Source organism: Erpetoichthys calabaricus, chromosome 12, assembly GCF_900747795.2.
Source record: "Erpetoichthys calabaricus chromosome 12, fErpCal1.3, whole genome shotgun sequence".
In the NCBI taxonomy this organism is placed as follows: Eukaryota; Metazoa; Chordata; class Cladistia; order Polypteriformes; family Polypteridae; genus Erpetoichthys; species Erpetoichthys calabaricus.
In genome coordinates, this window is record NC_041405.2 from 103391474 (window position 1) to 103419436 (window position 27963).

Below are 27963 nucleotides of genomic sequence, written 5' to 3' on the forward strand. Positions count from 1 at the left end.
TCGGTCACTAGCCATTTCCTGTGGTTTCAGACTCTCCGTGGCTTTACTATTAGTAACTGTTACTGTGCAGAATTAATCATGTGATAGTCACAAAGAAAAATAAAAAAGGGAGCGGCAAAGAAGTGCATTACTCTGCAGATGTGTGGCCTGCTTCAGCAACGGCATCTTGTCAAAGTCTCTTTATGTATTTTTGTAATGCTACTGATTTATTTACCTATTCCTGGTATTTTGTTTTTGCTTTTGATTTAGTGAGGTACTTTTGCTTCTTCTGGCTTCGGATTATTAATGTAAAGTCATTTGCCTGTTTTGGGCTATACTTTTGTATTGCGCTTTAGGATTTTTTGATTTTGACTATCTTCACATGTATGGCCTCCTGCTCATTAATTGAACTCCTTTTATCCTTTGGATCTGTTCAGTTTGTCCAGATCTGCACCTGGATGTGTACTGGTGGTTTAGAGAGAGGAAACTTGATGCTCATGTGACATAATAAATTGTTAAAAAAGAAGGAAGAGGAAAATGAATGAATTTAATTGAATCTACTTATCAGTCTGTGAGCCAATTCCCACACAGGATCTCAGCATTAACACACCAAACATGACATTATTGAACAATACATTAATGCAATGCTTCAAGACATAATCCCATGATCAGCTCAACATGTAGTGTGTTGTATAAAGGGGTAACAGTGGTTTTAAAGCCATGACGGAGGTTTAAAAAACATGTAAAATTTGTCAATACAGACCTTTTCAATATTAAGTGTCATGATTTGACTCCACTTAGATTTCTTGTAGTTGTTTCTTGGCCTCAAAAATAATTTAGCTCTTGTTTTTGGGGTTTCTGTTGGTCAAGGTACTTCAGCAGTTGAGCTCAGTTTTTTTAGTTTGATGCATTTTCTTAGCATTTCTTTTTGAATTTTTTTTTCCTGGGTCACCATATTTCTTTTGTACAAATACCACCACTTTTGTTGTGCAGTTACTAGGCTGTTGGTAGGCTTAGCAGTTGAAGGTGCATGTTTTCATCACTATGATGGGGTGCAGCTCTGTGTTGGACATTTCCAAAATTGTCTGGATATACATATATCTTCAAAGAATTTTGCAAACATCTTCTTATTAGATTAGATTAGAATAGATCAACTTTATTGCTCCCATGGGGAAATTCAGATGCATATAGCATGTCACACACGCGTGCTTAGGGGACAACCAAAGGGCCTGAATAAATGCAGTTCCACGCCGGACCAGGGGTTGGTGAAGTGAGCTAATTCTCTCCCTTAATTCCTTGCAGACCATTTTTGGGAAATCCCACCCTGTTTGGGGTAGCCAATGACATCACGTCTGGTTCCAGTCCTGATGACACCTCTTCCCCCCGTGAGGGTTTAAAAGCTTATCTTAAAGAAGATACTCAGTTCTGTTTTGGACTCAGTTGTGTGAACATGTCTGTTCGTATCAAGCATTTTTGCAGCCAGGAAATATTATACGGGTGGCTGCCCCAAACCTTCGCAATGTCTTTGTGTTGTTCTTGTGACAAGCAGAAGAAACATAAATAACAAGGATACAGACTCACAGGATAAATAAAACACCCAATCAAACAATGGATTGATAAATAAATAAATCAATAAAAACAAATTTAACAAGTATAGGGGGTGGAAGCACTGAATTGCCTTAGAGCAGTGGGCAGAAAGGACCTAAAGAGGCGCTTCTTAGCACACCGTGGTGGAATGAGCCTATGGCTAGAACTGCTCCAAGAGAGTGCCTCCTGGAGGGGATTTTTCATGATGGCATCTACTTTTGCCACAATCCTCTTCTCCACAACAGCTTCCAGTGTGTCCAGGGTTTGCCCTGTGATAGAGCAGGCTTTCCTGGTAAGTTGTTCAGGCATTGTGCTTCTTTTGAGCTCAGGTTGCTGCCCCAGGAGACTGCAGTGTAGAACACCACACTCGCTACTATCGGCTGATCAAACATTTCCAGCAGCTTGTTGCACACATCTAAAGACCGGAGTCTCCTTAGCAAGTATAGTCTGCTCTGGCGCTTCTTGTACAGTGCCACTGTGTTGTCAGACCAGTCCAGTTTGTTGTTTATGTGAACCTCCAGGTACTTGTAGCTCTGCACCACCTCCATGTCCTCCACCTTAATGGTGACAGGTCACAGAGTCTTCTTGGCACATTGGAGGTCCAGCTCCTTTGAGTGGCTGATACAGAATTGCAGGGTGCTGCCCCTGTACCACAAGACAAAGTCCTATAGTCAGACTCATCTCCATTATTAATGCAGCCTGTGATGGAGGAGTCATCTGAAAATTTCTGACAATGGCAAGTGTTGGTATTGTGCTGGAAATCTGTTATGTTGAGGGTGAGCAGAAAGGGAGACTGGACAGTTCCCTGAGGTGCTCTAGTATTACACGCCACATTTCTGACAAACAGTCTGTCTGCCTCATAATCTGCTGCCTGTTTGTGAAGTAGTCCATGATCCAGGAGATTGTGGGGGTATCATGATGAAATGCCTTCTCCCAGTCAATTAGGCAGGATTGTGTTAAAGACACTGGAAAAGTCAAAGACCATTATCCTGACTGTGGAGCAAACTCCATGTTTTACAGCCTGCTTGTAGCTAGTAATAGTCCTCATGGCAGCATAATTACCGTAAATATATATTAGGTTGATGTCTTGGCTTTGACTCTTTTTGGTTACCTGACTTTGATTCTTGTTTCTCATTTTGGCTAACATGACAATCAACTTTCTGGCCCTTGACCCTCTTGGTATGTTCTTTTTGACCCCACAATTTTTGTATTATGTTTTAGGCTCTGTTTAAATACTCATTTTTATTCATTTAAGGTATCATATTTGCTTTTTTATGTCTCGCTCTCCATTAATTAAATTGGAGACGTTGATATTCACTGCCTTGTATTTCTCTTGTAGCACATACAAAACCTTTTTCCTGCCTCTTCTTGAGACTTCACACATGATAGCTAAGTTTCCATCACAATCACTTATTTTTCTGCTCGGTGGCACATTGAAAGCACTGAATAACTAATAACATGAGGTGGAACGCAACTGATAGTGTAACATATTACAAAAATGACAGACATGCAGAGGTGTCACTTGGTGAAAAGAGAGATTTGATTTGACTGCCTGCCAACATGTGAATGTTACTGTACATTTAATTAGAAACTCTTTTCAGCCTGTAACAGGAATGGTGGCTCAGCATATTGAGTTAGCCTGGTATGGGGGGATTTCAGCACTGCAGCAGGTGTGAAATGTATGTTTTTATTGAAAGCAGCCTGTTACTTACAAAAAACGTGACAATAGATGACAAAGTCCTGGAGAAGCACCTCTCTAGTTGTGATAGTAATACTTTGAAAGAGTAACCGCAGTACAGCAATACAAACGTTTGAACCACACCTTAAAAAAATACAGAAGGTCGCACACACTGAATCTAACGTTATTTACAGCTTTGTTCCCCCATTTTTGCAGATGAGCTGACTGTGGATTTCTAATACCTTAACTCCATAGATATTTGACTCATATTAAGATGCCATTGCTCTAATGTTTCTTACTTTGTGGTGTGTTACATTCTCTTTCTAAACAAAGCCTCTGATCAGATGCATACACTCCTGCTATAAACTGGTGCACATGAATGGCAAAGATATCTTTTGGCATTCGAATTGTGTGAAGGGACCTAAAGTGTATTGTGGAAAAGCACATACTGCTTATACTGTTGACATTCAGACTTGTGATTTTCGCCATATCATAACCATCCCACCTACGTGAACTTGTAGGAACTGGGATTGATCAGATCAAGTGATGTTGATCTAATCTTTCGGTGTCCGGTGCTTTCATTGCGTAGCTTAATGTATTACCGCTTTCCTCTTTAGGCTGACAGCAGGGGAATATGATCAGGTCATCAAGAATCAAAGCACATCTGTGAAGGATGCAATAGTCCTCTTTGGGCATCCATTTTCTGTCTTTACAAACTGGGAAAGCCTTCATCAGACATTTTTATTAACATTTGATTTTCAATCAGTTAAGGTGAAGTGGTGGCTTTGTGACTAAAGATCTGCACTGGCATCTGCAAGGCTGTCTGCTCAAGTCTGTTACTTCCAGAAGAGATACTTCTCTGTTGGGCCCTTAATCTGAAAACAGCTCAGGGACACTGTACATTGGCTGACCCTGTGCTCTGACTCCCAAAGGTCATGCAAGAAGCCAATTCCCCCTTGGGGATTAACAAAGTATAAAAGATCAAAATACCACTTTTGGCCAAATGGTTGTTTGTTTTTAGATTGTTTGCTCCTCTTCAATTCACCTAATATACTCATGGTCAAATGTCTGACGCCCACTACCATGATGCAGTCAAAATCACTTCAGTCTTGCTGGTGCTTTCTCTTACTTACTGCACAAATGGTGTGTTGGCACATGTGTATACACACAGGATTATTTCACTAGTGTAACAGAATATTATATAGGAGTATCATGTAGACAAATGAAATTGGCAGTTCATTGTTTAAGTAGAAACATGTAAACATCAATGTTAAAATAAGTAAGATTAATGGTTTCCTGTGCAAGCAACTGGAAATGAAAAAGTGGAATTTACAAGTGTGATGATGTGTTGCTTTAATCAGAAAAAACAAAGTTTTGTAAGACATAACACTTTTGATTTCCTGATTTGTTTTAGTTGAGTGAAATTTAAAAAAATGCATTCATTGTCAAAGAAGGACAGGATCACAGGCATTCTGTTAAGTGACAAGCTGGAGCCTCCAGTACACTGGGTGGCAATTAGGGGTGCCACCTTTTAATGTGGAGAAATAAGGGGCAATCCCCGGCATGATGCTCTAATAGATATAGATTTATTGAAAGCAAATACATCTGCCCTGGGAAGGTTCCCTTTGAGGTTATTTCGCAAAAGTGCATAATGGATATAAAAACACACAACAAATTGCATTCCATATCAGTTCAATACGGGAACGTTTCTTTACTTTCCAATTACAGGATGATTAGGGTTAAGGATAGGGTTTACGATGGCAATTCTTATGGCAACATCCCTCTGATAAGGTTCCAGTTTATACATCTGCAGCACTGCATGAGATTTGTAGTCCTGTTGGGGTCATTTGGTGCCGCTGGAGGGAGCTTCCAAGTGGAAGACTCCCCTGTCTTGTAGAGGTTCCCAGCTCTGGCTTGAAAAGACGCTCCTCTTACTTACCTACTGTATGCGAGTCAGAGAGCAGTGGAGCTGGACAAAACTCATCTGGCGAGGAGTGTCAGACTTAAAGGAAGGAGCCTTTGTTTTGTACTATATTGGAATTGTGAAGGAGCCTGTGAATGTTATTTTGGAGATTAAAAATTCTTGTGGGACCTAAAACTTGTGTTTGTGGCAATTGTGTTTGGGGTCTGGGGTTTTGGACAGCCACTATGGGCCACAAAATATATTATGCATGTATATATAGTGAGTTAAACACAAATATGCCAATGAAGCATTGAGATCCTGAAGGAAACCCCATTTAATATCCAGCAATTTAAATATTCCCCATGCTTATGTGTCTGACATGAAATATAGTGTATACAGTACCATAAAAAAGTATTTGTCCTCGTCCTGATTTCCTTTATTTTTCCTTATTACCTGTAATTATTTCTCATTTCCAAACTAATTTAGTGTAATACAAAAACAACCTGAGTAAACGCAATACAGTTTTAAATAATTATTTGATTAGTTGAAAGAAAAAAGTTTACTCACACCTATATCACCCATGTGAAAAAGTATTTGCCCCCTAAACTTAACACTTCATTGTGTCCCCTACATTGGCAACAACTGCACTCAATCATTTCCGGTAACAGAAGATCAGTCTTTGGCATCACTGTATATATTGAGAGTGATCTGTAGAGAGCAATGCAGATCCCTAAACCTCAGACACAACCATGCAGACAAAAGTCTCAGGTTCAAAAGACCTTTTTTTTATTTTAATACCTTTATAGGTGTCGCCAAATACTGCACATGCACGACTTGGCTGATGGTGTCTCATTCTGATATTCAACTATGCTTGATCTCAAAACAAACTAATGTAGTGATGGGTCTTTTGTCACAGACTGTTCCTCAGCTCTAACCTTTAGAATATGCACTCACTCTAGAACGGCACAGTATCCTTGCCAGGGCTACAGAGATTAGTGCAGCAGAAGCGTGCTTGGCTCATAAGCCAGAGGTCGATATTTTGAAACTGTTCTCTGCTCTGCTTCAATTGCTGTGGGAAGAAATAGCCTCAGACACTTCTTCAACCATCTTGGGGGTACTGTATATGGCTAATGCACAACCATTACATATCCCTCCAAATTTTCAAGTAGCTTCTGGTACTGTATGTGTTTAGATAATGGCTTATTTGAATCATATTGGCATCATGAATTTAAAATGCTGCAAGAACTTATTTTTGTGTCTCGTGTAATAAAGGGCATGCATGCATGCATGCTCTGACACCCCTGTCAGGATGGGTTCTGATCCCTTACCTGGCCAGGAAGCAATAACAGTGAGGGTGCCCAAAGAAGGGCAAGATGTTCCCTCCTCTTGGCAGAAGATTGATATGCAGTTAGGCACATTGGCTTCATGGCAGAGATGGACTGAAGACCTAGCCGGGAGGTCAGTGGGATGGAAGGACATGGGGAGACAACCTGGCAGGGCTACATGCTACCCCAAAATGCTTGGTGGCAGCCTCCATGGGCAATGCTACCTGTACAGACACATGTAAGGTACGCTGAGATATGTAGTCCCATAGGACAGCTTTGTAGGGTTCCACGGGTGCCATGAGGGGTGCTGTATTGATTCATCATCCCTACGTTGTGGGACTTCCGTTGGACCCTGAAGTTCTTCCAATGTGCTATGGCTCAACACTGGAAGTACTCAAGGTTCTAAACCGCTTGGTCTCATCCAGTTGAGTTTGAGGTGAGTGTGGAGGATGGACAAATCTTGCCTGGGAGCTGTGGAGAAAGAAAGAAAGAGAAAGAAAGAAAGAAAGAAAGAAAGAAAGAAAGAAAGAAAGAAAGAAAGAAAGAAAGAAAGAAAGAAGAGTCAGACAAGAGAACTGTGTTTGTGATTACAAAGACGCCTTTTGTAAGATTTTTTACTGCATTTGAACCTAGGACTGTGAGGTTGTGTCTGGAGTGGGTGGTGCTGCAACACCCCACTAGTCACGCTTGGCATTTACTATGACATTGAGGAGCTAATAACCCTCTTGTCTAACTAGTGAAAAGACTTGAGTGCCACAATCAGCTGCAGTTGTTCTCATATATGGCATCATATTAAAATAGATATCCATTATGAACAGCACGCTGTGCCACATGTGAGTAGCATGTGAGTTCACCTCAAAGTAGGCTGACCTCATTTTCATCTGTTCATTCACTGCAAAATCATCAGTTTTCAGTGCACAAAACATCTGACAGAGAAGAACTGTCTACAGTTTATTTCCACTGCAGATATATCAACAAAATGAAAACTGCCTTAAGCTATCGTCAAATCCAATGGAGGGCTTGAGCTATTTTACTAGACCTTAATAGAGTTATAACATGTATAACAATTAGTTTTTATAAAACACCTTTCATAAAGTCATCTGCTAAATAAATAGATGCCTTTCATCTGGGATTCATGGTTGGTCCTATGGATTAGCATTTGTTTCAGATTCTGCTACAATTCTAAGCTTTTCACATTATGAAATGTACCTCTAGATGGTTGAAGAAACAATTAAGGGAATTTCTACCCACAACACTTGAAGCAGCCAAACTGAAGCTTAGAGACAGGCTGAATTTGCATACTTGTAGGTAATGTCTCCTTTAAGAAATGCCAACAAATTAAAAATTGATCAACAATAAAAGACCTGGAGCAAATCCAATAGAAGGAGGAGAAGGAGAGCACAGTATCTAGCAGCAGAACTTGTTCAATGTAAATTGGCTATGTTGCACTGGTAAAAGCCAATGTTTCTGGCCTGTACTGTGTCATGTTGGGCACCTAAGTGCAGCAATGTTTCAGGCCAGAAGACTAAAAGAATCAATATTTTAATATTTCTGCCCTGCCATTGGTACTGACATTGGCCAAAGTTCTTAGTCCTTATTATCTAATGCCCAGCATTTCCTCCTAGAATTTCAAACTTGAGATTTTCAACCACCTTTTGTTGGTACAGCTATTGCACTTTCAGAAGCAAAGGCCTGCTTACACTGATCACTCATAACTCTTACATAAATCAGATTTTATTGGGATGGGCACCTTGCTTTGATAGTTTTGTAATTACATAGCATTACATTTTCAAACCTGTTTAATCCAGTTTAGAGCTGCATTATGGTAGCGTATTTTAATAGCATCAGGCACAAGGCAGGAATCAGTCCCATAGCCCACAATCCTGTAACATAACACACATTGTTAGGATATTGAAAAGAAAACCACACACCTGGACTAAAACCCTTGTAGAAACAAGAATGTGCAGATATCCAGTAATTCTGACATTCATGGTCAATGTCTTTTAGAACTGTAGGAGTGAAATTTGTAATGGGGAATTATCTTAAATTATTGTTTTGTGGTTATATTGTATATAAATATATGCATTGTCTGCTTGCTAAACTAACAAATAAGGCACCGTCTCTTGAAATATTTCTTTATCTCTTGTACTTTATACTTAACAGGTAGACCTACTGCTGTTGTCAGATGTTCATTCTTTCAATGGATATTTTTCATTTGTTTATCAGCCTCACTTAAATAAAAGCCATATTGATTATTTTGTAAAGATTTGTTGCCTATCTATCTATCTATCTATCTATCTATCTATCTATCTATCTATCTATCTATCTATCTATCTATCTATCTATCTACAGCAGATTGAGACATAATCAAACCCGTTCAGTTTCTGTACAGTTTATTGTGTTGCAGATTTCATATTAAATGGATGTATTTGCCACTGTTGCCCATCAATCTACTGTACACCTGATAACCCATCATGACAAAGTGAAAACATGTTTCCAGTCAAGTTTTCGAATTTGCCCTGAAATCACGTTCATAAAAGTATACAGATCCTTTGCTTTGGCCCTCCAAATTGTGGTCAGGTGTATCCTGTTTGCTTTATTGGTCCTTGAAAGGTGTCAAGAACTTGATTGGAGCCCACTTTTGAAAAAAACTGAATTGATTGGACATTAGAAAGTGAGGGGGCACAAAGAAGGGCAAGATGTTCCGGGCTCTTGTCAGAAGTCATCTGCTAAATAAATAAATGCATTTCTTCTGGGCTTCACAGTTGGCCCTATGGATTAGCATTTGTGTCAGACTCTGCTACAATACCAAGCTTTTCACATTATGCTATATATCTCTTGATGGTTGAAGAAATGCACATCTGTGTACATAAGGTCCTACTATCCACACTGCATGTTGGGACTAAAACCAAGCTATGAAGTCTAAGGAAGTCTCTGTAGACCAATGCAATGTAACTATGGTGAGGCAAAGGGTATAAAAATAATTTCTTAAGTTTTGAGTTGCCCCAGGAGCACAGTGGCCTCAATAATTGTGAAATGGAAGAAGTTTGGAACCACCAAAATGAGCTGGCTGTCTAGTCAAACTGAATAATCATGCAAGAAGGGTCTTGGTCAGGGATGTGACTAAGAACCCAGTGGTTCCTCTAACAGAGCTTCAGAAATACTCTGCTGAGATGGTAGAATCTATCAGAAGGATGACCATCTTAGCAGCACTCCATCAATCAGGAGTTTACGGTAGAGTTGCTAGATGGAAGCCACTCCTGCCAAATGGCATTTAAAAGAAAAAGTTTCTCTGGTCTGATGAGACAAAAATGTAACTATCTGGGCAGAACTCCAAGAAACTAAGTCTGGTGAAGACCAGGCACTGCTCATCTTACTCATCTCATCATAAAGCTTTATGGTGGCAGCATCGTGCTATGGGGAGCTTCTCAATGGCAAGTATGAATGCTGGCAAACACAGAGAGGTCCTTGAAGATAACCTGCTCCAGAGTGCATGTGACCTCAGACTGGGGTGACAGTTCACCTTTCATGACCCAAAGCATACATCCAAGACAATGGTGGAGACATATTTCTGATGATTCTTGAGTGGCCCAGCCTAAGCCCAGATTTAAACCCTATGGAATGTGTATGGAGAGACCTGGAGATGTTAGTTTATAGATGTTTACCATTAAATCCAATGGATCTTGAGAGGATTAACTAGGAATATTGGGATAAACTGCACAAATCCCAATGGGAAAATGGAACATTTATTCCATTTAAAATTAAATGTACAGAACAATATGGTGTGCAGACGTGATGAACCCACTGTGTCCATTTCTCTTTCATTATATTTCAATACAGCTCTCCATGAACACAGCTTAGCATTTAAAAAACAAAATTTTATGCTAGGTACACCTCAGACTTAATAAAGAGATAAACTTTAGCTAATTTTAAATGTAATAACAAAGCAGGTGCCTCAAGAAGAAGGGGGGCTTTTCTCACTTGCCTGTTTTTGTTTGTGAGCTCTCTTCGGCTGCTAGGCATTTGATGTCATCAGCTATGTCAGAAGGCGCCAGCATTGTGGTTTAGACACTTACTTCCCCTGTTGAACTGTGCATATTCTTCATTATTTTGCAATATTCTCACATGCAAAACGAACTCATCTAGACAACGGTGAAGGTAAGGGCGGGAATGTATGTCTGCTTTACAAATTATCTTGTTTTTTTTTCCTTCACGTTAAGATGTTCATGCGATGGTCAGAGTTATAAATGCATGTACAGCAGCTAAGAAGAAAGCGTGGAGGCATGTGTGCTGCCTTAGCGGTGGTGAAACAATATTTAGTGAAGCTTTTAAAATCTAATCTGATGGCTCATTCTGTTAATGTTGCTGGACTATGAAAATTCAATTTAGCAGTTTAAAATAAAATAATATAAAAATGCAACAACATTAGAACTTGTGATTTGAAAATGAAAGTGACAGGCCATGGCATCTATTTTATGTTGCTGTTCTTATCACACATTAACGATCTGAATGATCTCGTGGGATGAAAGATTTCCTCAACTGAAAGCCTCATGCTTAATTTGCAGACATGTTAATGTTTCTATATTGCTTTCAGCAAATTTTGTAAAGAGAGATCTTTTCCTAATAGCCCATGCTTCCTCCTGTAACATTTGAAATATTGCAATGCATATATTTATTTGCCAAGGAGATGAACTTTTCACAGGAAAAAAAAAAGTAATGCAGATCAAGTTATATTATTTTACTGTAGGTGAATGTCCGCCGTTTCAATCTTTTTAATGTGGTGAAGGATACAACCTCAGACAGTGTAACATCTTTTAAGATGGACTTCACAGCACATGTCAGGTTAAGTAGCTTTCTCAAAGTCACAGAGTGAGCATGTCTGAGTGTGTGGCCTCGTTCATGTACGTCCATTGCTTTAAGCCAAATCTAATTCTCTTGTCATTTCTACAAATGTAGGATTTCTCGAAAGAGTCAGCAATAAGCAATGTAAAGAGTGCATGAAGCAACATAATGGAAAATATCATTGTGAGAGATTTTTCACCCAAAATCCTTCTTGTTAATGATGGATAGATTACTGTGCTGTTTTTGCATTGTATAAAGAAGGTTGTGAATTTAGGTTTTAGTGGCTTATTTATGCATATCAACTATTCCTATGCATTATACTCACAAGATGTTACTTGCAATAAAAATAAACTTATATTTAAGGCAGTAGATTTGAAATTTTTTTAAATAATAAAAAAATATGTTTACATAAAAAATCTGTAGAATTATAAAAAAAACCACTTGGGTGTGATTTTTTTTATCTATGAATTTATTAAAGCAGCATATGCAAAATCTGCAATAACAACAACATTTATTTATAGTGCATTTCCATACATGCAAGCAGCTCGAAGCACCATATAATAATAATAATGGCTAATTAGAGTCACGAACGTAAGTAAAAAACTGAAGAACTATTTATAACAGGTTGTACAAAACAGTAGAAAATGAAAATGTCTACCTTAATAACAATAGTTGTAGTTAGCTGGTCATAGAATACAGGAAAATAACAACGTCAGCTGGCTGGATGCTGGACAAAATAAACGTGTGGGAGTTTCAAAGGCAAAAGCTTCTGGTCATTCTACAGTTCATGAATGTGTCACCAGCAGGACAACGCTCTTTTAGAGTTTTCTTCATCTTCTAAACATCGCAAGGGGCTGTGAATATGCATACTTAGGCCAGAGGGCAGTGACGTATAGTGCCACCATCAAGTTAAAAAGAAAACACACAAACGTGGTGATTAGCATCAAGTCTATAAAATTAAAAATTCAGCAAACTTGAATTTTATGAACAGGACCAATTTCCACTTCCCTTAGTGTGAGAGAATGCTAGTGATTTTTTTTTTTACAATATTAAGAAAAAAGCCACATTAATAGATGGGTTTCTTGCAGTTTTCAACTGCACTGGGCATAAAACATTTTAGGTTTTTGGTGTATAAAAACCAAATGTCACCTATCCAGCTCTTTTATGCCTCCCTCTTGGAATACTGATCAAGCCAGAGTAAGAGGACCAAAGATTATGATTAGGAATGTAGAAGAACTGACAGTCCAAAATATAAGAAGGTGCTCAAATGTTTAAAGCCTTATATCCAATTAAAAGTATTTTAAAATCAATCCTAATTGACACTGGTAGTCAGTGTAAAGATGCTAACACACTGGTGAGATATGCTCAGATTATCTCTTTTGTTAAGATTCTTCCTGCTGCATTGTGGTCTAATTGCAGCTGACTCTTATCTTTTTTCAGGTATTCTTGACAGGAGTGCATTACAATAATCAGCTAAAGACAAAAACATTCACTAACTTCTCATACCTTACAGTGACATAAAAGATCTAATTCATGTGACGTCTGTTAAGTAAAACATACAGTCTTAAAGATATGCTTAATGCAAAATCTGAAGTACCTAAAATAATACTTAAATTCTTTACTGCTGGCCTTATTTGTAAAGCCAGGAGGTGAAGTTTATTTCTAAGGTCTTAAGGTTTCTAAACTATATTCTCTGATTTTATCAATAATAAAAAATTAGTAAAACACAATGAAAATTAATGATCTGTGTTGTTAAAAATGTAAACACTGAATTAGATGTGTATATATACAATCTGTGCTACCAGTCTGAGACGAGTTGAAATCTAAATAATCAATGATGACTTCAGCATTAACATTTGCAGTGCACCATACTATGCATGTGTCTGTCATATGCCAATTGGTATGGGATTCGTAAAAGCAGTGTTAATGTTTCTGATGCACCATCTGTTGGAATGACAGTGGCATAGCAACCAGACACATACACTGACAAACATAGCAACCTATCCTTTTATTAGGGTGAATATGTCTTGTGGTCGATGGATGGATTGCAGGTCAACAAGAAGAAATGTCCTGGTGCAAGAAAAAGGGTTTTCTTCATCTAGTGAACCTCTCTTGGTTTGCAAAGTCTGCTTTTAGTCACTGTGGTTATGAGGTCTGTCATGTGGTGCACTCTTGTATCGAGTGACACCTTCTTCTGGGCTCGTGGGATATATACAGTAGCTGGGGATCCAGAAGGGGTGGAATCAAATGCCCTAACTAAGCATTTTCTCAGCTCTGTGGAACACCAGAAAATAAGGTTAGTACTATCCCCCCTCTTGACCCAGGGTGGTAGTATATACCTCAGATGAGTCTGGAGGATGATCCACTGATGTGCATGCATGACTATAGTTTGCACTGTTCATATATATTAAGTACATATAATATATCTTTTATATATATAAAAGGGGCTCATGTTTTGCATGTATAAAGGCAACTCATTATTTAAAATATGGAGGTATTCCCACAATATTGTGGTCATCCAAGGGAATGACAGGCTCAACAGAATTTAAATTCTGGGGTACCACCCTGGTTGTCCCCATTTACTTAAAGGTTCAAAGAGAAACAAATGCTCAGTGACATGAAAACGAAACAAAAACTGTTTCCAACAAATTAGCATGACTGGATCAATTCTAATCACGTCTTCATCTAATGTGATGGAGGAGCTCCTTCACTCTGGTCACTTGGATGACAAGTAATGCCTCCTACCAGGTGGTTGTGCTTTTATGGCCCAAGACTGGAAGGAGTGGTTTCTCTGAACTGTGGAAGAAAAACAAGGCAAGTTAGTTAGCGGCAGCAAGTGTCTCGGAACAGGGCTGGAACAACATACCCAGAAAGAAGTTGGAGGGTGACCCACATGACATTATGTATTGCAAAGTAAGATAGAAATTCTTCTTCATTGCTGAATGAATGTGATATCCAGTATCCACAAGTTGCTGAAGCTGGAATTCTGAGGCCATTCATATGAGATGAGATGTATAAATGAATCTACGCATATATGGTATACTGTGTAAAAGTAAATGCAAATAAACTGAAAGCTTGATGTACATTTTGGGGTCTGTATGAATATTATTAGATGATATTTAAAAATTTTTGAGACTTTAAACTGACCTAGGTTCGCTTCCTGGGTCCTCCCTGTGTGGAGTTTGCCTGTTCTCCCCGTGTCTGTGTGGGTTTCCTCCGGTTGCTCTGGTTTCCTCCCACAATCCAAAGACATGCAGGTTAGGTGCATTGGCGATTCTAAATTGTCCCTAGTGTGTGCTTGGTGTGTGGGTGTGTGTGTGTGTGCCCTGCAGTGGGCTGGCGCCCTGCCCGGGGTTTGTTTCCTGCCTTGCGCCCTATGTTGGCTGGGATTGGCTCTAGCAGGCCCCTGTGACCCTGTGGTTAGAATATAGCGGGTTGCATAATAGATGGATGAATGGACTTTAAACTTTGTCAATTAAAAAAAGAAAATGATAACAAAAAATGTATAAGGCGGAGAGTATCACCTCAAATTAATAAATTTAAGGAAGTGAAAGTGACTCACAATAACTTTTTTTGCAAACTTATATAAAGATAAAAGATATAAGGCATCAGTTTTTTTATTTGAAACAATTGCTTTCATAAAGGCAGGAGTCATTGGAATTTTTTTTATTTAAATCATATGTTTAAAAATACATTAGTCACACTTGTATTTTTTTTTTGTCCATCGGTGTTTAGAAGGGCCCACACGGCTTCACTTATTTTAAAATATGCAAGAGTTTGGCTAGATAAGAAACACCATGTAATCCACCCATCCAAGTACCCACCCATTTCTTAACCCACCTATTCCAATTTGCGGTTATGCACTAGAGCTCATGCAGGGTAAAACCCACACACATCTACACAATGTATGCGCTAAGCAGTTCTTAAAATTCATTTTTGAAAGCACTTGCATGTTTCAAGTTCTTAAAAACTGCTAGTCTACAAACTATGAAACCTTTTAAACATGTAATTTTCAAGACTTAGTGCTTTCTTAGTTTATTTCAAAACGTGCTTGCAGTTCTAGGTCACTAGAGATCACAAAACCAGCTTTCAAAGAAAACACATCAATCATAAGTAAGTACAAACGAGAGTGATGTCAGTGGATGTCTGCAAACCTATTATCTCTGCACTCGTTCATTGGATTTGTTTCTTTAATTGCATTCAGAACAGATCAAGATGTTTCAGTTCCTGCAGATAATTCCAATATTATCCATGATAGTGGTTTGAACTTCAAATCTAATATTTCAGCTTTGGTCAGAAATGTGTTACCAACAAGGTTTTATCATAGAGTTCAAACATGGCAGATACTAACATACTTGTTGAATCTTTTGTCACCTTTTGCTGCATATCTTTTCAACACGATTCTCTCACAAAATGTTAGTCTGATTATTCTGTCCACAAAGCTCCCTCACTAATATGCTAAAATGATCATTTGGCTTATCATACATTTAATTTTTGGAACTAAAGTGCTGCTCTTAATCTTTGTTGCTTACATTCAAGTAGTAATACAAGAATCACCTGTTTTGACTGTATATTGAAACTCTTATTATAAGATTGCAGTGTTTTATATGAGCACTGCTTACATTTTACAACTTCTTGAATTTAATATTCCATTGATACGACTATGTTTGGACTTTATTATTAATTACTTATCTTGTTGTTTTCAAGATGAAAGGGACTTTATCTATATTATCTAACTAACCATTGAAAGTGACGTTTGATAAGTCTTCCGCATGCCACCTTGATAATAAATGTCAAATTATATTTTTTTAATTTTGTTCAATTCAGTTTATTTTTGTGCAGCAGCTGTTGACTTAAGTGCAGGCACCGAGTGCTCTAATATGGTGACAGGTAGATACAAATTGAAACTTTACAAATTACGAATTACACAATAAGTACATATAAAGACACAGAATAGTTACAAAGATGGGAAGACAAAGTGCTTTAAAATGGATTAACATAAATCGAGCCCAGCTATATCTGCCCATTCATTTATTGTTAAGCTATGCCCAGATGACAATGGAGGAGAGGAAAACAAAAACTCCAGTTAGCAGCATCCCTGGAGAAAATAAACCTTTGAGGATCCATCATAACAGACAGAATCAGAAAAGTCACAGTCCTGGAACCCTAGTCCAACTGGCTGCCCACTCCTTCTCAGCTACTTGTGTGTTGCAACTGTTATGCCTAATATGGAAATAGGGAGCTGAAAGGCAGGATTTAACCAGACCAGGAGAGAGCTAACAAGTACTAACAAATATCAAAAAGAAGTAGGGGTCGTTACTCAGAGATCAAAATAAAGAAAATATCAAAGCCTAAATAGAATTTCTGAAATTAAAAGTTACAAACACATCAAAGAATCCTGAATCTTCTTATATAATATGCTACCGTGGCTGTCTGTTTGTCTGTCCAGTATTTTAAATCACCTGAGGTTCATAAACCGTATGACCTATTGATCTGAAATTTGGTACACATATACTACGTGATGTCTACTATCTGCTTTCAGGTGATGATTGACCTCCAAGATTATTATTAATTTAATTTTATTTTATTGTAAAATCAACTCGCGGCAGCGGCCAGCAGGGCGGCTGTGCGATGCATGCATACAGGCGCCGTTCTCATCCCTACCACCTTCGCCATCACTTCCCCTACCTCTTTATATCTTAAATCATTCTTGAGGACAGATTGAAGACTTAAGTGGCAGCTTAAGTGAAAAATTAAGAAAAACGTACAAAGTAATTGCAACACAAACACTGACTTAATTAATTTTAACGCGGAAAGATGCCGACGAAAGAACAGAAGAAGCGGGCGGCTAGGGTGGAGAAAAGGAGAGCTGCTCAGGAAGCAGCAAGCGCATCAACCTCTGAGCAAACGAATGCAAAACATACAGAGAAAGAGTATGAAAACTAGGAATGCTCAAGTCAAGTGTATTCAGTGTATATTAACTCTTTCCCATCAATAAGCTAACACCCTGTCTCATTTAATTTATCTATTCATAAATTTGGATGTCAGTGATAATACAATGCCAGTCTTAAATAGTGTGATGATGTCACACATCATGTACTGGATGCCATCTCCAAAAGCAACATGGTTAACACAGCTATCCTAAAACACAAAAAGTGGACGAATGTGAGCAAAAAACAATGATTATGCATTAATATTACCAAAACAATGTTCAAATATAATAATAAGGATAAAAATGTAAATACAACAACAAAACCAACATGGGTCCTACATAGAACAAAACTTTTGAAATCTTGACAGTCATTGAGAAAAATGATTTTTGAGAAGCTGGATTGGCAATGAAACTTAGTGATTTCAAAGAAATGCTGTTTTAAATGTGAATGCCACAAGGAGTAAGGTCACTAGTCCCTGTCTAGAAGCATTTTTTATGTTTAAATCTTCATACATCTGCCTGTCATTCAGTCTTTAAATAAAGTTCCCTAGAGGAAAAAAAGAAATCACCAGACTCAATTCCTATTAATTGTAGAAGTCATTTGAGCCATGAGACATGCGTAGCAATTGTTCTAGTAGCACAATGTTTTCTTTGCCAATTATGATGACAATTCTAAGATATGTCAGAGACAGAAATAATACTTGATACATTTCTCCAAGGCACCTGGAATAAGGATAACCATAGCCTCATCTACAGGAATCTAGAAACAGGATTGGAAACAGAAAAAAATAGGACAGCTAGGAAACACAAGGTTGTAATGTGCATGTTTGTGTATTTTGGTATGGAGAAATAGGCACTATGTCACATAGTGTGATTTGAATGAGCCATAAAATATCATTTTTCTTACTGATGTGCTATGGATTACCCACATTATGCAGCTGCAGACACAATAATTTTCTTAGTTTTCTACCTAAAAAAACTTTAAAAAAAATTTAAAAAACCTTTATTTAGTGAGTTTAACATTTTACATTCAGAAAATTGCATGCTAGACAAATTTTTGTGTCAGTGTTGTGAAAATATATGCAAAACAAAACTTGGCTGTTTCACTCGTTACTAATAACAGTAACTTTCCCCGGATAGGTTTACTACCACATCTTCCCCCCTATCTTCATATCCTCCTTTATGTCTTTTGTTGTTTGGCTTCACCTCCAACTTTTAGTTGCATGGAAACTACAACTAAAAGATATGCCGGTAATAATAATAATAATTCTTTGCATTTATATAGCACTTTTCTCACTACTCAAAGCGCTCAGCAATTGCAGGTTAAGGGCCTTGCTCAAGGGCCCAACAGAGTAGAGTCCCTATTGGCATTTACAGGAATCGAATTGGCAATCTTCTGATTGCCAGTGCAGATCCCTACCTCAGAGCCACCACTCTGCCATGACCATTTCAGGCCACGAGCCTTATTTAAACTGAATTCTGAATATCTTTAATGTTCAGTCATGGAAATGTTTCATAGTCTGTGATTTGGTTTGTTTAGATTTCAATAGCTAATGCCTTTTTCTATGACATGTCTTCACCTACTTCTTTTTGCTTCAGCTTCTAAACATTTTTCCATTTTACCTTCTTCTCCTCTCCCACTAGTGGTCAGTGTAATTCATATGAATCCATTGGTTAATAATACCACCACCTACTGTATGTAAGCCCTGCTACCTTCATGCAGGTTTTTCATGCTCATAAACATCCCTCATCCAAAAATGAGTTTACGCAGTAATTTGATCACTTATAGTTTTAATGGATTTTGAGGTAAGATGTCCACTAAAAGCAGTAGATAAATATCTACAGTATCTGAAAGACAACAGAGGTTAGTTTATGTGTAGGTTTCTAAATGACTTTGATTTCCTAGCTTACCTTCATCTTGTTAGATTTCCTATTGTCTGGACAGCCTACATTTAGGTACTAAAATATCTTACATAGTGAAAGTGCCATGGAGGAAGGACAGGTGTCCTAGCTGTGATGGAGAATGATTTCTTGCCCAGCCAGGAGGTCATAGGACTGCAATAGAGACTTAATCTGGCCATAATGCCCGATGATCTTCATTCCTGAACTGGGACAGAAGAGCAATGGATGTACCTGTCAAAGGTGGATGCCGGGAGCAGTTCATTCCCCCACATGACAGGTGGCAGTATTCCTCTGAGCAGAACCCAGTTAGGACAATGGCAGGGTGGCGTGAGAATTGGAGTATGGAGACTGGTTACATGGCACACTTTTGACCAAAACATTAAAATAATTTCCAGGAGTGGGGATGGACCTGGTGTTGCTGCAGGAGCGTGGAGCAACCTGGTCCATCTTCATCATATCTCCACCCGAGTCATGACTGTCTTTTTCTCTGCATTGTCAGAGCAAAATGCCTCACAGAATCTACTGTACCTCATTCTGCATTCCAATACACTCATTTGCTATCTCCTAGTCAGTTATTGACCTTTTTTTGTACCAAAGGGTCACTTTGTATGTGAATTTCTCTGCTTTGTGTGATGTCTGTGCTGCTCTTGCTCTGGTTATCTCTTGCCAGCCGGGCACTTCTTCATCTGATCCTCCCCCTGCTACAGTTTAGTGGATTCACACATGATGTGTGAACCAACTTGGACTACAGGATTGCCCACAAGGCTGATATTCCATGCTGGGAGCAGCAGTGTAGCAAACTCTTCAAGGCTGAGTGAAGTATGATTTTAACAAAAAATGGTAATTAGCCAAATTTTATCTCATATGGAATGTGTTTCATAACATAACTCTGGGCAGATTCTTATTGTTTAGACAACACTTAAAACAATTACAGTACTGTCATATCTGCTAAGGTTCATGTGAAGTTACAAGTAACTTATCGGACTGACTGATTAAATAATAATATATAAAACACCCATCCCTTTTCCAGTTCAGGATCACAAAGACATGAGCATAACACAGAGGCACTATTGCACAACATTCATTACATAAAACTCAACCTTCCTCAGCAAATTTAATGATGTTGATCAACCTAACACAACCAACATCCACAGATGGCAGATTAACCAGAATATCCAGTCAAACCAGTGCAGATGCTGGAGGAATGTCCCAACTTCACAAAAATAATTACTCCATCATCAATGTCATAAGTTGTTTTAATTTTTAACAAAACCTAAGAAAGGATGGCTCTTACAAATGCAGAAATTTGAATTTTACAACTTTCTGTGCTTTAAAATATTTTAAGAAGTGATAAAAATAGTAAATGTAAAAACTCATGAATCCACCCTGTGATTTTTATAGGGCACTTAAAAAAGCTGCCAGGAAGACATGGTAGGCAAAAGAATAAATATAGTACGGAAGTGCTTACATGCTAAATTGCTTTTACAATATACAGATAGCAATCATTTTTTATGTTCTAACTTCTTTATAATGGCCTCAAATGAATGTATATGTGAAACAGAGTGTTTCTTTAGAGAGGCAGCTTACTTGAGAACAGTCTCACTTCCTTTGATGGACACATACTGTATGCAAAATGTCAACTGCATTGGGCAGCACTTTTCCCATATTTTTACAATACAAATCAAATACATGCAAACAGTAAAGTTTGAAATAATAAGTCCTCAGCTGTGTGATGGAAGACATAGATGGACTGGCATCCTGGCCGGGATAGATAGTGTTCCCTAAACTGGCTGAGATGCCATCATAATGGAGCAACAATATGCATGCATGGGCATGCTTTCCAGGACATCTGCTGCTCACTGTCCTGGACGGGAGGCCAATATGGAGGAAAAGGGTATCCCAGTTGTATTCATTAGGTGCCACCAGACAGCATGGCCAGGGGAGGACTTTTTGTTTTATGGAGGTTCAACCTGATCTGAAAGAGCTTTTGGAGTGCAATTTTGTGGCCCTGGAAGTACTCCCAGGTCCAGCATAGAAGAGGTGGTTTCGTCTCACCCAGGAGAGCTGGAATCGGGACTGGAGGACAACAAAGCTTTCCTGGGTGTAGTGAAGGAGAAAGTATTGCAGTTTCACTGACTGCAACAAGAAGAAACCACTTTGTGAAGTGTTTCTTTAAAATAAAAGGTCTTTTAAATCTTGAAATTTGTATTGTGGATAGTTGTGTCTGGCTTTTGGGTGTGGACGCTTCCTACAGGCAGTAATATTCTACTGCAGTGTTTCTTGAACTTTTTTTTCATGACCCAATCTTCTTAGACCTAGTCCGTGATGACCGTCAGATTAGGGGGAGGACCCCTTAGAGAATCGCTGCCAACAGTCATATTGGCCAGGGGCATGGCAGTTGGTCCCGCTTGGAAAATCATTGCTGACAGTCATAGCAGAGCAATGTCTATTGCTTAAAGAAAATGCAGCAACCCATTGGGAGACACTTCACACACCATATACACCCCCTTCCCACTACATACAACGGTAATGTGTGACCCAGAAGGCAGCATCCCATAGTTTAAAAAGCTATGTTCTACTGCATATATTATATACGTATAACTGTTTTCTTCATTGTAGCAACGCACTTACTCTGAACATTTTAAAATATGTTACTGCTTACAGTATTTTAGCAATAATCATCTGTGGATTCTAAAGCCTTGGAACTGTCATTCTTGTCAGATCTTATTATTGAATTACATAATTTAAATATGTCCGGCTAATGATTACCAAATCAAAACTGACTGCCTATTAAGACTTTAAGCAAAAGAGAACAGGAGCAGTTGGTGAGCCTGTGCTGAAAACTAAAAGAATGAAATCTCTAGTCAACATCTGTATGAACTTTTAAACTGTAGATAAAGTAGTGTGCAGCAGCATACAGATAGCTCTTTATTTTTATAGTATATAGTACAAGTATCTGCAGTGGGTTGGCACCCTGCTCGGGATTGGTTCCTGCCTTGTGCCCTGTGTTGGCTGGGATTGGCTCCAGCAGACTCCCGTGACCCTGTGTTCGGATTCAGCGGGTTGGAAAATGGGTGGATGGATGGATGGATATATAGTACAAGTATACAGTATTCCATACAACTATATTTTGCAATAATCAATTGTAAATTAGTAGAATTATTTTAAGAAAAATTGCTTCCCGACTCAGTGCTGGTTTCTTGCATTGCTTTGCCCCCCTGCAATGCTGGATTGCTCTTAGTGGGATTGAAAATGTTATATTATTATTGGAAGAATAATTTTCCATGTTGCAGGTAGAACACTTGCCCAAGTTTTAACAAATTAAAGAAAGTCAATAGTGGTTCTTTAGTTAAAGTTTGTCACTCAACTTTACTTTTCCCATGGAAATGATTTGTGTCTCTTTATTGGGATTTAACTGTTTTTTAATTAAATATTTAACTTAATAAATGTTAAACTTAAAGTATGGGCTCAGTGTGAATATCTTCTGTGGTTTTACAGCCTTGAATCATTTCATCTTTATCTTCATCAAAAGGATGTTTACTCTTACTGTGACACATTTTTGTTGAAAAAGCTTTGCTGAATAACGACTTTAAACGGCTTCTCTTTTTTATATTGCTGAGGTATTTAAGTACATCTATTAAACCAAGTGACCACTTTATTTGTTATACTTACTCAATAGCAAGTTGGTACTCCATATGCCCCCCGAAACAGCCTAAACACAGTTAGGTCCATAAATATTTGGACAGAGACAACTTTTTTCTAATTTTAGTTCTGTACATTACCACAATGAATTTTAAATGAAACAACTCAGATGCAGTTGAAGTGCAGACTTTCAGCTTTAATTCAGTGGGGTGAACAAAACGATTACATAAAAATGTGAGGCAACTAAAGCATTTTTTTAACACAATCCCTTCATTTCAGGGGCTCAAAAGTAATTGGACAATTGACTCAAAGGCTATTTCATGGGCAGGTGTGGGCAAGTCCGTCGTTATGTCATTATCGATTAAGCAGATAAAAGGCCTGGAGTTGATTTGAGGTGTGGTGCTTGCATGTGGAAGATTTTGCTGTGAACAGACAACATGCGGTCAAAGGAGCTCTCCATGCAGGTGAAAGAAGCCATCCTTAAGCAGCGAAAACAGAAAAAACCCATCCGAGAAATTGCTACAATATTACGAGTGGCAAAATCTACAGTTTGGTACATCCTGAGAAAGAAAGCAAGCACTGGTGAACTCAGCAACGCAAAAAGACCTGGACGTCCACGGAAGACAACAGTGGTGGATGATCGCAGAATCATTTCCATGGTGAAGAAAAACCCCTTCACAACAGCCAACCAAGTGAACAACACTCTCCAGGGGGTAGGCGTATCGATATCCAAGTCTACCATAAAGAGAAGACTGCATGAAAGTAAATACAGAGGGTGCACAGCAAGGTGCAAGCCACTCATAAGCCTCAAGAATAGAAAGGCTAGATTGGACTTTGCTAAAGAACATCTAAAAAAGCCAGCACAGTTCTGGAAAAACATTCTTTGGACAGATGAAACCAAGATCAACCTCTACCAGAATGATGGCAAGAAAAAAGTATGGAGAAGGCGTGGAACAGCTCATTATCCAAAGCATACCACATCATCTGTAAAACACGGTGGAGGCAGTGTGAAGGCTTGGGCGTGCATGGCTGCCAATGGCACTGGGACACTAGTGTTTATTGATGATGTGACACAGGACAGAAGCAGCCGAATGACTTCTGAGATGTTCAGAGACATACTGTCTGCTCAAATCCAGCTAAATGCAGTCAAATTGACTGGGCGGCATTTCATGATACAGATGGACAATGACCCAAAACATACAGTCAAAGCAACCCAGGAGTTTATTAAAGCAAAGAAGTGGAAAATTCTTGAATGGCCAAGTCAGTCACCTGATCTTAACCCAATTGAGCATGCATTTCACTTGTTGAAGACTAAACTTCAGACAGAAAGGCCCACAAACAAACAGCAACTGAAAGCCTCTGCAGTAAAGGCCTGGCAGAGCATTAAAAAGGAGGAAACCCAGCATCTGGTGATGTCCATGAGTTCAAGACTTCAGGCTGTCATTGCCAGCAAAGGGTTTTCAACCAAGTATTAGAAATGAACATTTTATTTCCAGTTATTTAATTTGTCCAATTACTTTTGAGCCCCTGAAATGAAGGGATTGTTTTAAAAAAATGCTTTAGTTGCCTCACATTTTTATGCAATCGTTTTGTTCATCCCACTGAATTAAAGCTGAAAGTCTGCACTTCAACTGCATCGGAGTTGTTTCATTTAAAATTCATTGTGGTAATGTACAGAACCAAAATTACAAAAAAGTTGTCTCTGTCCAAATATTTATTGACCTAACTGTATGTCAATGCATGAGGTCAGACATGAAGTAAGTGAATCCTGGCCTCTGTCGACTCTGATTAATTCCATACTTTTTGTGAATTAACTCAAAGTGGATTCTTATTTTGAAGACTTCATTACATCTCATCCCATATACAGAATAACACCACATTGTTACGGTTCAGTTCAGGGTAGTGGGAGTCTGGAATCTGTCCCAGTGGGTTTGAAGTCAACATACAAGTCAGCCTCAGGTAGGGCAACATTCACTCCCAATATGTTGAATTCTAATAATATAAGAGATTAAATATGAGTTCTTTATTGTCACATACACTGCAAGAGTATAGTGAAATTATGCTATTGGGGGCAACAGTAAATACAGTAAATAAATAAGAGTAGCAGAAGATGAATAATGCAATAAATAAGAGTAACAAGTGCCTTAAGTGTGGGAAAGGCACTATATAAATAAAAATTATTATTATTATTACAGTAAGTGCAAAACAGAACTGTACAGACATATAGATTGTGTTAAACAGCAGGGAAAAGAAAGAAAGTAGATGACAGTACTCGTGTAATGTACAGTACAATTACACATAAACCAGCAGGAGGGTTCAGCACACAATACATGGCTTGTAAGATCAGGTTATTGAAAATTCAGTGATCTAATGGCTGGGGAAGATGCTGTCCCAGAAGCAGGCTGAGTGAATGGTGATGTTCCAGTAGTGCTTACCAGAAGGTATAAGTAAAAATAGGGGATGAGAACTGAGTGGCAGTCATCTGAAATGATGGATTCAACTCCCCTCGGACATCTGGTGGAGTAGATGGTATGATGCTGTGGAAAGTTAGCCTGTAGAAGCCTTACAGAGAGCCCTTTGGAGGAGTTTGCTATCCTAGCAAGTTAGGTTGCCAAACCATACTGTGACAAATAATATTAGTAGTGCAGTTGCAGAAATTCACTAGTGTTTTGGTTCCCACTCCCAAGGTTCTTTTGCCTTTTCAGAACAAACAGCATTTGCTGCTCCTTTTTGAGGAAGCAGGTGGTGTTGATAAACCATGAAAATTATTCAATGATCTGGACATCCAGGAACCTGAAGCTGTTAACTGACTAGATATGGTTTCTGGATGACATCACTCCATTAAGCTGACCCTATGGTCACAATCCATTCCAAGATTTTTGTTGTCTTGTTAAATACAACATTTTGATGCTGAAAAATGCCATTTGCAGAAGGCACACTGTTACTAAGAAGAGATACGTCTCATCATCAGTGACATTTAAATATCGTCTAGCAATACCTAATGTGTGCCTTGAAAACACGCTTCACATTAGATAACTGTGACCGCTACTCTGTGGTTTTCATCACATATGAATCCACTCTTTAGTGTAAACCAGAACTTAGTAAACTATGTAAGATTTTTTTCCCACACCAGTACTCAATTTTATTGCACATAAGCCCACTATAACTAACTTTTTTGGTTTTTAACAAAAGAAGAGCTACTCAGTTGACTTCATAGATGTTTCAACCCATACAGAAAAAGTACAATGAGGTGTGGGTTTCAATATGCCTCTTTCAGCACCATGTTTCCCTCAGCCTCTAGCTGACTGACTGCAGGCTGCCAGTTACTCATTAACGATCTCTTGTGAAGTCTTATTACTGCCATTCATTTTGGGTGGGATGCATTCACACATTACACTGAGTTAGGGTTTAAATATCAACAGGGATGCTCTTCTTGATACACTCGTGTGGAGCTTTATGATACCTACCTAACTATGGTTAAAAGCAGATACATCTTTGATGTGGGTCCCTTTTCCTGTAAACTGCACATATACACAATGCATTTTTTAGTTGGCTTTCTGCTTTAAACAGGGCTACCTGTATATATGAGACTGTGATGAGTTGTCAATAATGTAAAAAAGAGAGGGTGACAAATAAAGGAACCTCTGAGTGCTTTTCTGTCCATACTATAGAGAGTCCACATTTATATGAGGAATTCCACTTATTGCCAGTGCTTTTCTTGAACTATAAATTCTTTGCTGTACTTTATAGACTGGAACTTCACACAAAACTGTGTGGTGTTACCTCTGGATTGTTAACTCAGAAACACCTCCAATGAAGTATGCTGAAATTTTCAAAAAAAAACTGTTGTTATAATATTATGGAAAGCTCTGTGATACTGGTGTCGATATTCTAGTAATTATTGATCCATTCTGTGTTACTAAGAGATGCCATATTAACTGTACATGGAAACTGTATATTCTGTTGTGGAGTTAAAGGAACAGAAACAGCTTTATCAACTGAAGGGTTAATGTTGAGAAGCAAACCTGTGATTAGTTTCTTAATTCATTTATAGATTTTATGTGGCTTATTACACATTTTTGAGCCAAGGAGAGGCTTTTCTTCCAGTGACCACATCAAGTTCCCCAAGTACTTTTGAACTTTTTGCCACACGCGTTTATTATACCTGAAGAGATCTTAAAACATATTTAGACACTTAATAGAGTTTTAAAAATTAATGAATTTTTATTTCTTAAAAAGCTGTGCATTCACGTTCTTCTTGTAGTTAGTTAAAACATTAAATAATGATGCTAGTAACTCTAAAAAATAATTGTTACACTTGAGCACACATCTCACAGCAAAAACATGTAGAATTAATGTGTGGTTTTTCACTTCCGAAAGACTACAACTGTATTATTTTCTAAAGCAGTTCATTAGAATTATGACATCTAGCAATGTTCCAGGACAATAACAACCAGAAAAAATGTATTGTTGTGTTTACGGGTTGCTAGCAAGAAAGCCACTATACCTACCATAAATACTACAATATCTGTTGTATGTATATATTGACGTGAAGTGTTCTTTCCACAAAACATACAAATACCCTGATGATTAATTTCTGAATGTATGGTGAAAGTGGACACAAAGACGACGTGTGTCGGGTAAATTTTGGTGGTATAACATATTAATAGTTTGACCACTGAGGTGGTCAAAAAAGTCCTTGGTGGCAGGGCCCCGGGGGTAGATGAGATACGCCCGGAGTTCCTCAAGTCTCTGGATGTTGTAGGACTGTCTTGGTTGACATGCTTCTGCAACATTGCATGGACATCAGGTGCAGTGCCTCTGGATTGGCAACTACAGAGGGATCACACTCCTCAGCCTCCCTGGAAAAGTCTATTCGGGGGTCCTGGAGAGGAGGGTCCGTCGGATAGTCGAACCTCGGATTCAGGAGGAACAGTGTGGTTTTCGTCCTGGTTGTGGAACAGTGGACCATCTCTACACCCTTAGCAGGGTCCTAGAGGGTGCACGGGAGTTTACCCAACCAGTCTACATGTGTTTTGTGGACTTGGAAAAGGCGTTCGACCATGTCCCTCAGGGAATCCTGTGGAGGGTGCTCCAGGAGTATGGGGTACCGGACCCCCTGATAAGGGCTGTTCGGTCCCTGTACGATCGGTGTCACAGCTTGGTCCGCATT

The 27963-nt window shown here is 38.6% G+C and overlaps 1 protein-coding gene across 2 annotated transcripts in view; it reads left to right on the forward strand.

Moving 5' to 3' along the window:
• The window catches only part of p2ry10 (P2Y receptor family member 10), a 57727-nt gene that overhangs the window by 24213 nt on the left and 5551 nt on the right, over positions 1 to 27963 (forward strand). The window contains exon 1 of one of the 2 annotated variants that reach the window (XM_028815941.2): positions 10494 to 10630. The exons of the other annotated variant lie outside the window; for it this stretch is intronic. The gene's annotated coding sequence lies outside the window, so the exon portion shown is untranslated. Of the gene's footprint in view, positions 1 to 10493; positions 10631 to 27963 lie in introns of those variants that run through there. 2 annotated transcript variants of the gene reach the window in all.